The sequence below is a fragment of the Panthera leo genome, chromosome E3 (genome assembly GCF_018350215.1).
Source record: "Panthera leo isolate Ple1 chromosome E3, P.leo_Ple1_pat1.1, whole genome shotgun sequence".
NCBI classification, from domain to species: Eukaryota; Metazoa; Chordata; class Mammalia; order Carnivora; family Felidae; genus Panthera; species Panthera leo.
Window position 1 is genome coordinate 38,432,928 of NC_056694.1, and position 8,888 is coordinate 38,441,815.

The 8,888-nt window shown below is 53.0% G+C and overlaps 1 long non-coding RNA gene across 1 annotated transcript; it reads right to left on the minus strand.

Annotated features, from left to right (window-relative positions):
• Positions 1-762: 762 nt before the first annotated feature.
• LOC122210374 lies at positions 763-4,505 on the minus strand. The gene is made up of 3 exons (XR_006198026.1): positions 2,887-4,505; positions 2,338-2,540; positions 763-1,145 (listed from the first exon to the last, which is right to left on the minus strand). It is a non-coding gene; the product is annotated as an uncharacterized LOC122210374 (long non-coding RNA).
• Between the last annotated feature and the right edge of the window lie 4,383 nt (positions 4,506-8,888).

Genomic DNA, 8,888 nt, shown 5'->3' on the forward strand with positions numbered 1-8,888 from the left:
TGACTGTGGGCAGCCGGGCAGTGGCACCGCCTCTCCGAGGGGATGTTCACCATATTGTACAATCACCAGCTCTCTCCAGTTCCAGAACAATTTCAGCCCCCAACAGGAAACTGTCCATTAGGAAGTTACTTCTCATTCTCTCTATGGATTTACCTGTGGTGGAGATTTCATAGAAAGGGTATCACCTTCCGCACCTGCCCCTCTCATTTAGCAGGTTTAAGTCTGTATCACCACTTCCATCCTTTTCTTGCCTAATACTCCCGCACATGAGCAGACATGGCTGGCCGTGTGTGTGTCTTACAGTGTGAACCACCGTATACGTTTTGAGGCCGTCCATGGCCACTGCTGCCTTTTATGTTTAATTGAAAACTTCCGTTATAGGGTACTCGGTGATTATATTAAAAAAATTTTTTTTAATGTTTATTTATTTTTGAGACAAAGACAGAGCATGAGCAGGGAAGGGGCAAAGAGAGAGGGAGACACAGAATCTGAAGCAGGCTCCAGGCTCCGAGCTGTCAGCACAGAGCCCGACGCGGGGCTCGAACTCACGAACTGTGAGATCATGACCTGAGCCGAAGTCAGACGCTTAACCGACTGAGCCACCCAGGTGCCCCGATTATATTTTATTTAAAAATTTTTATTTATTTAAGTAATCTCTGCACCCAGAATAGGTTTCAAATTCACAACCTCAAGATCAAGAGTCACATGCTCCTCAACTGAGCAAGCCAGGCTCCCCTGCTTGATAATTTTTAAAAGCCACCACATTATTGAACCCAAATCCTAGAGGAAAACATTCCGTCTTCACACTGTTTACACTGGCTAGCTTTTATTGATTAAACAGAAAATGGTCTAAGAGGTACATGTGCACAATCAATATCAGTATAAATCTTACCATTTATTTCTTTTTAATCCTTTGGAAAGTCACTGCTCTCCAGTGTGGTTCCCGAGGCTGTGGCGTCTGAGTGTGAAGGGGTAAAAACTCGCCCTGTGCCAGGTTCTGCTCCCCCTTCTCACCCCATCTTCGGGCTGCTTTGATCCCTAGTTTGGTAACTGCCTCAGGGTCATGCACCTCTGCGTGTTCTCCCAAGTTCCATTAATAAGTCAACAAAACAAACTGTTTCCTTAGAATTCTTGAAGGTGGATTTCTGGAAAAGAATATATTATGTTGGTCTGAGAAAAATAAAAGGCATGAGATACTGTGACAGTTTTAGGACTACTAGGGTAACTGCAGGTGGCAGGGTCAGAGCTTCCCCCTCCAGTAACCTTTTTTTTCTGTAACGTGCCCATAGTGCTTTAGAATGAAGAAACCCTTTTTTGATTAAAGCTGTTATGCCAAGAATCTGCTGAAAGGAGCTTCACACACACAGGCCTCACACACAGAGGCCACTGGCGATGGCAGTGGTCCTCAAACTCTAGTGTGCTCGGACTCACCCAAGGGCGGTGTCCAGGCTCAGCCCCAGGGATTCTGATGCAGTGGATGGGGGCAGGCCCCAGGAATATGCATTTGTGACAGGTTCCCAGTGCTGCTGCTGCTGCACTCAAAGCCCCCGCTCTGGCTGCTCTGTGGCAGCCACCCTCCAACAGTCTGTTTTCTCGAATAGCCTCCCAGGAACCTTCCCCAGAGAGGGGTCATTGAGACCAGGAGACAGGCTCTGTGTGGGGGACAGCCGGGGCCCAGGTGAGCTGTGCTTGACCCCTGTTGTCTCTAGAGGTTCTCATTTTGCTCACTCTTACCCCCAACCCCCTTCATCTGAAGATGTCAGAGAGGTCATGAGGTCCTTCAACTGGCCTTCCATGCATTGTTTTCTGGCTCTGACACCCAAAGGGAGGTCCACCCAGAGTCCTTGGCCTGGGAATCAAGAGGGAGCTGCCTCTCCTGCTGGCACGATTACAACCTTGATGGATGGGCTTCCACGGGCCAGGGAGTCTGGCTGTCTCAGCACAGATGCTTTTTCCCTTGCCCTTCAGAGCCCAAATACGCATCCGCCAGCCTTTTTCATGGAGTATGTGTCATTTTTCTTATGCAGCTTCTCTCATCGGCTTCCTCAGGTGGCCAGTCAGGCTCCAGCCCAGACTCTCCTCTTCTGTCTTTCTCCAGCATGATCCTCCTTTCCTGATAAATCACGTTCTGGCCAGGTGCTCACAACACGCTTTCTTCTCATTTGGGCCAAACTCGGGAAGGCCTTTAGTTAGGCTGTCAAAAATTGAGATCAAACCTGCAGACAGACTGGCAGGTGACACAGAGCTGGCCTCCCTACCTCAGTTTTGTCACTGTGTCCAAACATCCAAAAAGGGACAGAACAAGAGAAAAGTAGGTGGAATTTAGGGGATATTTACCTGTGACCAGAGGGTTTGCAGCTTGAAAACATTACAACTGGAAAATGAAACTAGGCTATTAGTAGAAGACTGAATCCTATGACGCCTTCCATTTAGGTATTTTTCTTGATGGTGCTTTAATTGTAACTTTCCTCATTCCTGCGTGTCATTTTCCAGAGTCCAGCATGTTTCTGTTCTCTCAGGTCTTGAGATCACGAATGGAACTAAAAATGAGAATCGAAAATGGGAAGATTCAGAGCAGGCAGAAGTGAAGAAGGCCCTTTGGAGAAAGTCTAGTGGCCTTTTTTGCCACCCTGAGACCAAGAGAGACAGGAAGGGTGAGCCTCTGCCGAGAGAGCCACATAGACGTTCTCCAGATGAGCGTGAGGGGACGGCCCCGTCCCAGGACGGGGGGGTCAGCAGACACTCCGTGCTGGAGAGAAGGCCCGAGCAAATCTGAGCAGAGAAACTTGCTCTCAGGGATCTCTCTGTCGCCACCAGCCAGGCGCCAAACTGGAAAAAGCTCCTAAGTGTCAGGAATGTGGGAAAAGCTTTAGCCGAGGTCCTTACCTTGTTCGGGATCGGAGAATCCACACGGGAGAAAAGCCGGACAAGTGCGGCGAATGCGGGAAAGGCTTCAGCGAGCGCTCCGACCTCACTGCCCACCTAAGGCTGCACACGGGGGAGAGACCCTACCGCCGTGGGCAGCGTGGGAAAAGCTTCAACCAGAGGTCCAGCCTCGGTGTCCACCGGAGGACCCACACCGGGGAGAAGCCTTACCGGGGCACCGTCTGTGGGAAGAGCTTCAACAACAGCTCCCGGCTCAGCGCTCACGGGCGAGCCCACGCCCGGCGGAGCCCCCACCCGTGCGCGCAGCGTGGGAGAAGCTTCGGCAGCGGCTCCCACTCCAGTGGCCACCAGAAAACGCACACCGGGGAGAAGCCTCACAACTGCTCTGTGTGAGAGAAGCTTCGCTAAGCTCCGTGCCCCCATCTGCCATCAGGGGGCACACGAGGACGACACCTCACATCGCCGGGAAGGGACACTCGGTACGGGGCTGGAGAGCCAACAGGCCAATTCCAGACGTTGACGGGTCTCCTGGAGGTTCTGTCTGCTCGCGGAGGCTTCTGCTAGCCAGTCCCAGGCTCCCAGGCGCAACAAGAGACTCACATGTGGACCTCGAGAACCTCGGGCAGGAGGAGCAATCAGTGTGAGAACGCTGAGCTTGCTTTCCCGGTCTGCCTGTGACCCACAGTCCCGTGTCACCGTGGACTTCCATCCGCTCTCAAGAAAGGGGGCTGCGGGGTCCAAAGTCCTGCCAGAAATCGAGGGTAACCGTGTTCCGAACAGAGGATAGGTGGCTAGGGGCCTGGGAAGTATTCCTGGGGCAGGTCAGGGGAGAAATTTTCCCTCACGGGAAGCACATCTCGAAGTTAACGGCCTACATGTTTCCTAACCCAATAATGACCTGTAGGCATCTGCCTGCAGGAACGTCTACCTCCGAGTCGATCACTGCTGTGTATCCCAGTCACCCAGAGAAGACGGCAGAGCTGGAGGGATGGCTCAGGCCACCAGGGACTACTACTCTAAGTGACTTAATCTCAGAGCAAGTGTGACATCTGGGTTCCTCTAAGATTTCTCCCATGTATGGCCCCGACCCAGGTTCCTGCTTTCTGGTCTGGTACAGTTAACGGGTACCGCAGGTTCATACGCATCACTGTTTCTGAAGAAAATAAAGGTGTTTCTCTCTCCACTCTTGGCCTTTGGTCTGAATTTTCGCCATCAGAAACTTCATCCTCCTGCAGATCCCACAGGGGGATCCAAGGGCAGTGCCCGCTTTGATGCAGTAGGACGTGCAGAGAAGCAGCGGAACTGGGTTGGGAGGGTTTGCACGGTCACCGAGACGGACAGCAGAGCAGTACGGAAAATGGGCACAGGAGAAGGAACGTGGGGTGTGAGGAGCACTAGGAACCAACCGAAAACACTACTTCTGAACAGGCCTAGATCATGAAGCTTCTGTCAAATTTCATGGATAAAACACGGGAAAAGACGGGCACGTTGTCCTGCTTCTTGCCTGTGCACATGAGGCGTTAAGACCTTGTCTAATTACGGTGACTAGGGTCCCGGTCACGGATTCAGACTCTGAGGCATTGAACATGAGAAAGAAGGAATATTCTGTCAAAGCCAAAAAGCTGACATGTATTTTTTCCACGTTTTTTTTTTTTTTTTTTTTTTAATTTATTTTTCGGACAGAGAGAGACAGAGCATGAACGGGGGAGGGGCAGAGAGAGAGGGAGACACAGAATCGGAAACAGGCTCCAGGCTCCGAGCCATCAGCCCAGAGCCTGACGCGGGGCTCGAACTCACAGACCGCGAGATCGTGACTTGGCTGAAGTCGGACGCTTAACCGACTGGGCCACCCAGGCGCCCCCGACATGTATTTTTAATTTTAGTGAACAAGGATGAGGAAAGCAACGCGTAAAAATGTACGTCATGCTCCCTCCAGTTGAGCCTGGCCTGGGCACCCCACGTCCTGCACACACTGTCCTCGAGCATGGCCCTTGCGACAGGCCACGCAGGCCAGTTTCCAGAGTCACAGGCTTCGCTCTGGAAGGAAAAAACCAAAAACGTCTTCCGAGAGCCTGGGTGAAGGCAAAGAGATGGGCTTCGGTGTGACCCGTTGGACTTGACCAGAGACGCATGGTGGGGAGGGGGAGACAGGCCGAGGCGGATCGTTCACAGAGGAGCTTTAGCGGCCCACTCAACTTGGGTCTGGTTAAGGAGGAAAGTAGTTAAGGTCCATGGAAACAATGGTGGAGGGCCCAGTGAGGCCTCACAGGCTCCTCCCACTGCAGGGTGTGCTGGGGCCAAGGCATCGGGGGCAACTGCTGACTCCTTGAATTGTCAGAGGTAGAGGTCACCCCCTCCCTCCAACGGTCTCATGCTCCAGTCCGCCGGGCACAGGAAGGAAGACAGTGCGAGAGTTCCAGACCCTGGCCTGTCAGCTACCCCACATAGTCTGGAGGAGACCGTACATTCATTTATTCATTCATTCGGGAAACATCCGATTCCCTATAACATACCAGGTTATGTAGCAGCCAGACACAAAGCAGTCAGTGGAGCAGACACTGTTTCTTCCAGAATCTCCTCATGAGATCCCTCCAAAGTACCAGCACCAGTGGGCAGCACCACCTAACTCCAACACCCCCACGATGTGACCCAGCTCGGCCGGGCCTGTCTTCCGAGTTGTCATTAATCCAACCTCCTCCCTATGTTCCCCCAACCCCACGTGGAGCGGCTCTTTCCCTTCCTTCCTTTCACTTCCTACGTCTGACACCTTACTGCCCACCTGCACGGACTAACACGGCCTGATCACTGCACTCCCACAGGAGAATGAATTTGAAGTAGGTGTACACGATGTAACACCTCCAAGGCTACAGATCTGCTCTCAGGTGTAGATGACCCTCCTGGTTTGGCTCAGCCCCTCCTAAGACCATGAAGAAGCCGCTGTTCCCCCCTGTATAGGAAATACTGGGACTCTCCGCATGGTTCCTATATCCGTCACTGAAACATCTTAACCACTGACCTCATTTCCTAACGGACAGGATTCTTTTTGCGAGGACTGCTGACCATTCCCATACAGAGGACCCAGTCTTCTCACACCCAGAGAAGCAGGCCAAAGCCCACAGATGCCCTGCTTCCCACTCACCTGCTGTGGTTCCTCAGCTTAAGGAGCCGGATGGGTGGCCAGAGCCAAAGCTGAGCTGGGCCTCTCCGCCTCCTTGCCCCACTTGCCTTTCCTCTTGCCACCTCTTCTGGGCCTCTCCCGTGAGGGCGGTGCCTTTCCAGCCAGTGTGGGAACAGCCGGGGACTCCGGGGACCCCGGGCTGGAGCGTGCCCATTTCACCGCTGACCTCATCACACGCAAACCCTCGGCTTTGCCCATCGTCAGCTCCTGCCTCACAGTCCTGCCGCTCACCCCGGGCCCCGCTCCCTGGTGGACAGAGGGGACCGAGCGTTCTTTACTCGTGGAGAACACAGGACTCTAGCAGGTCACCTCACCTTGACCCAGATACAGGACACAGTTGCAGAAGCTGACACATCCCACATACGGTTGCTAAACTCTGGTTTCTGAGGTGGGCCGGGCACAATGGGGCCTCACCCATGCACCCGGTCTCCCTCACCCTCTCATTCTGGCTTCTTAGCTGCTGCCTCAAAGCTGGGCTCTGGAGCATTTCACATGCATTTCCATTCCTTCTCAACTGACAAGCCACCTGACATGTCCAAATTTTTTTTTTTTTTTTTTTTTTTGAGAGAGCGAGCTCGCTCGCTCGCATGTGCCCATGGGGGAAGAGCAGAGGGAGGGGAGAGTCTCTGCAGGCTGATCCTGCCAAAGCTGCCACGGAATGAGCCTTTGTGAGGGGAAGACCACATGAAACTGTGAAGCCTACATTCGCAACCGGACATCTGCACCCCGAGCCGCCAGTTTCCCGGTCCCGATTCTGGTCATGACACAACTACAGGGTCATGTCTAGGATGTCACAGGCACTGATAAACTCTCGTCCCTGATCCTTCCTGCCTCTCCCCTTCCGGCCTGAGACTCTGTATCTCACCGTTTTCTTCAAAGAGTTGGGCTCCCTTTGAAGGCCCCATGGCCCGCGCAGTCTGAGAGGAGTTGTGTCTGGTTCTTCTCTTGGGAAAGCCCCTGGGCGTGGGCTTCACGGGCTCTCCTTATGGGAGAAGCTTTGCGACTCCCCACACAACCACAGGGCTGCCGGCCCTTCTCGGAGCACACACACCATCACCTGGACAAAACCCCATCACTGCCACCTTCCCGTCCCGAGAGAGATCATCCACGGGCCCAGGGAAGAAAGGTGTAGTGTAGATTCCTGGACGGCCAGAGCTAAATTAAAGACGAAAATCAGGAGGCGGTCTGGGTGGCCGGGTAGAACAGAAGGTCAGGAACCCAGAGCCACATCTGGCAGTGGCAGAGAGCACTTCAGAGGCCCATCTGCTCAGGGCGGTGCAGGGAAGTCGGTGGCAGCCCCACGCAGAGCCCCGCAGCTGACACCCGGCCGTGCTGCCCTCAGCCCCCAGCTGGCCTCGCTCTGGCCCTCTCCCGACCAGAAATCCAGTCACATCTGTCTGCTTCGGGGAGGACACTGAGGACGCAGCCCAAGTTCTCACAGCCTCCCGGGCATGCAGCCCCTGCATCCGAGGGCAGAGGGTTCTTGGGCTCTGTGTTGCCAGCTCGGAGCCTGGAGCCCGCTTCAGATTCTGTGTCTCCCTGTCTCTCTGCCCCTCCCCCGCTCACACTCGGTTTCTCTCTCAAAAATAAACAAACATTAAAAAAATAAAAATAAAGAAAAGCAGCAGCATAATCAGGTTTCTCCAGCTTCTCCCAGATGCCTGTGCCCTCACCTAGGTAGTCTAGGTTCCTCATCTCACTTTGTCTTTACATAATCCCCTTCTCACCGTGATCCCCCAGCTTCTCAGTCCAAATCCTGCACCCGGGTCACTGCCTTCTCTAGGCTTTCTGGATGACACACCTTCACCCAGGCTTGGATGCCCCGTGCAGAACGGTCAGGAATTGCTTCAGCTCCAGAATCTTCTCCTTCAATGCACCCCGGGCTGCTGCCGTGAATAGCTGGGTTCCCAGAGCTGGATGAAAGCCTCCTGAGGCCGAGCTCTTGCTAGTAACTGCAGTCTCAAGAGCTGGCGGGGTAGCTCCAACTCGCCACCCCCTTGGAGGGGTCAGATCTGCCATCGGCCATCTGAGAGAATGTGAGCAATACAGAGGAATTCACCCCCAACTGATGGTGAACAGTTCCAACAACCTGGAAGAATCACCTCCAGGGAGGCCTCTCTGTAACAAAGTGTAGTCTGGAAAGAGAAAGAGGTGAATGTGAGACTTCATTTCTACCTGATTCTCCTAGTGTAGCAAGAACAGGACAAATGTCTTCTCCCGTTCAAGTCACGCTGGCATATGACAGAGTGATGCTTAATGGAAACAGCACTGCCTCTGACCACAGGCGGATCTGGTTGCCAGCCCGGCTTCGCTCCACGATGATTGAGGCAAATCATGCATCTTTTCTGTGCCTCTTTTTCTCATCTGAGGATAACAATACCTAAGTTGCAAGAAAGAGAAAAGGGTTAGAAATGCTATTTGTAAAGCATCTTGCTCTGTGCTTAGCACATAGAAGGTGCAGAGTAAATGGTCTGGGGTGGTAGTGAGAGAAACTCCGTCTTACAGGAATTTCTTCAGGGCGCCTGGGTGGCTCAGTCGGTTAAGCATCTGACTTTGGCTCAGGCCATGATCTTGCAGTTTGTGGATTCAAGCCCTGTGTCGGGCTGTCTGCTGACGGCTCAGAGTCCTGGAGCCTGCTTCAGATTCTGTGACTCCCTCTTTCTGCCCCTCCCTTGCTTACACTCTCGATGTCTGTCTCTCTCAAAAAAAACCAAACATTAAAATTTTTTTAAAATGTTAAAGGAATTTCTTTATGACCTATCTCACCAACTGACATGCATTTATAGATTTAACGTCCGTCATTCTCCTGTAAGATGTAAGGTTC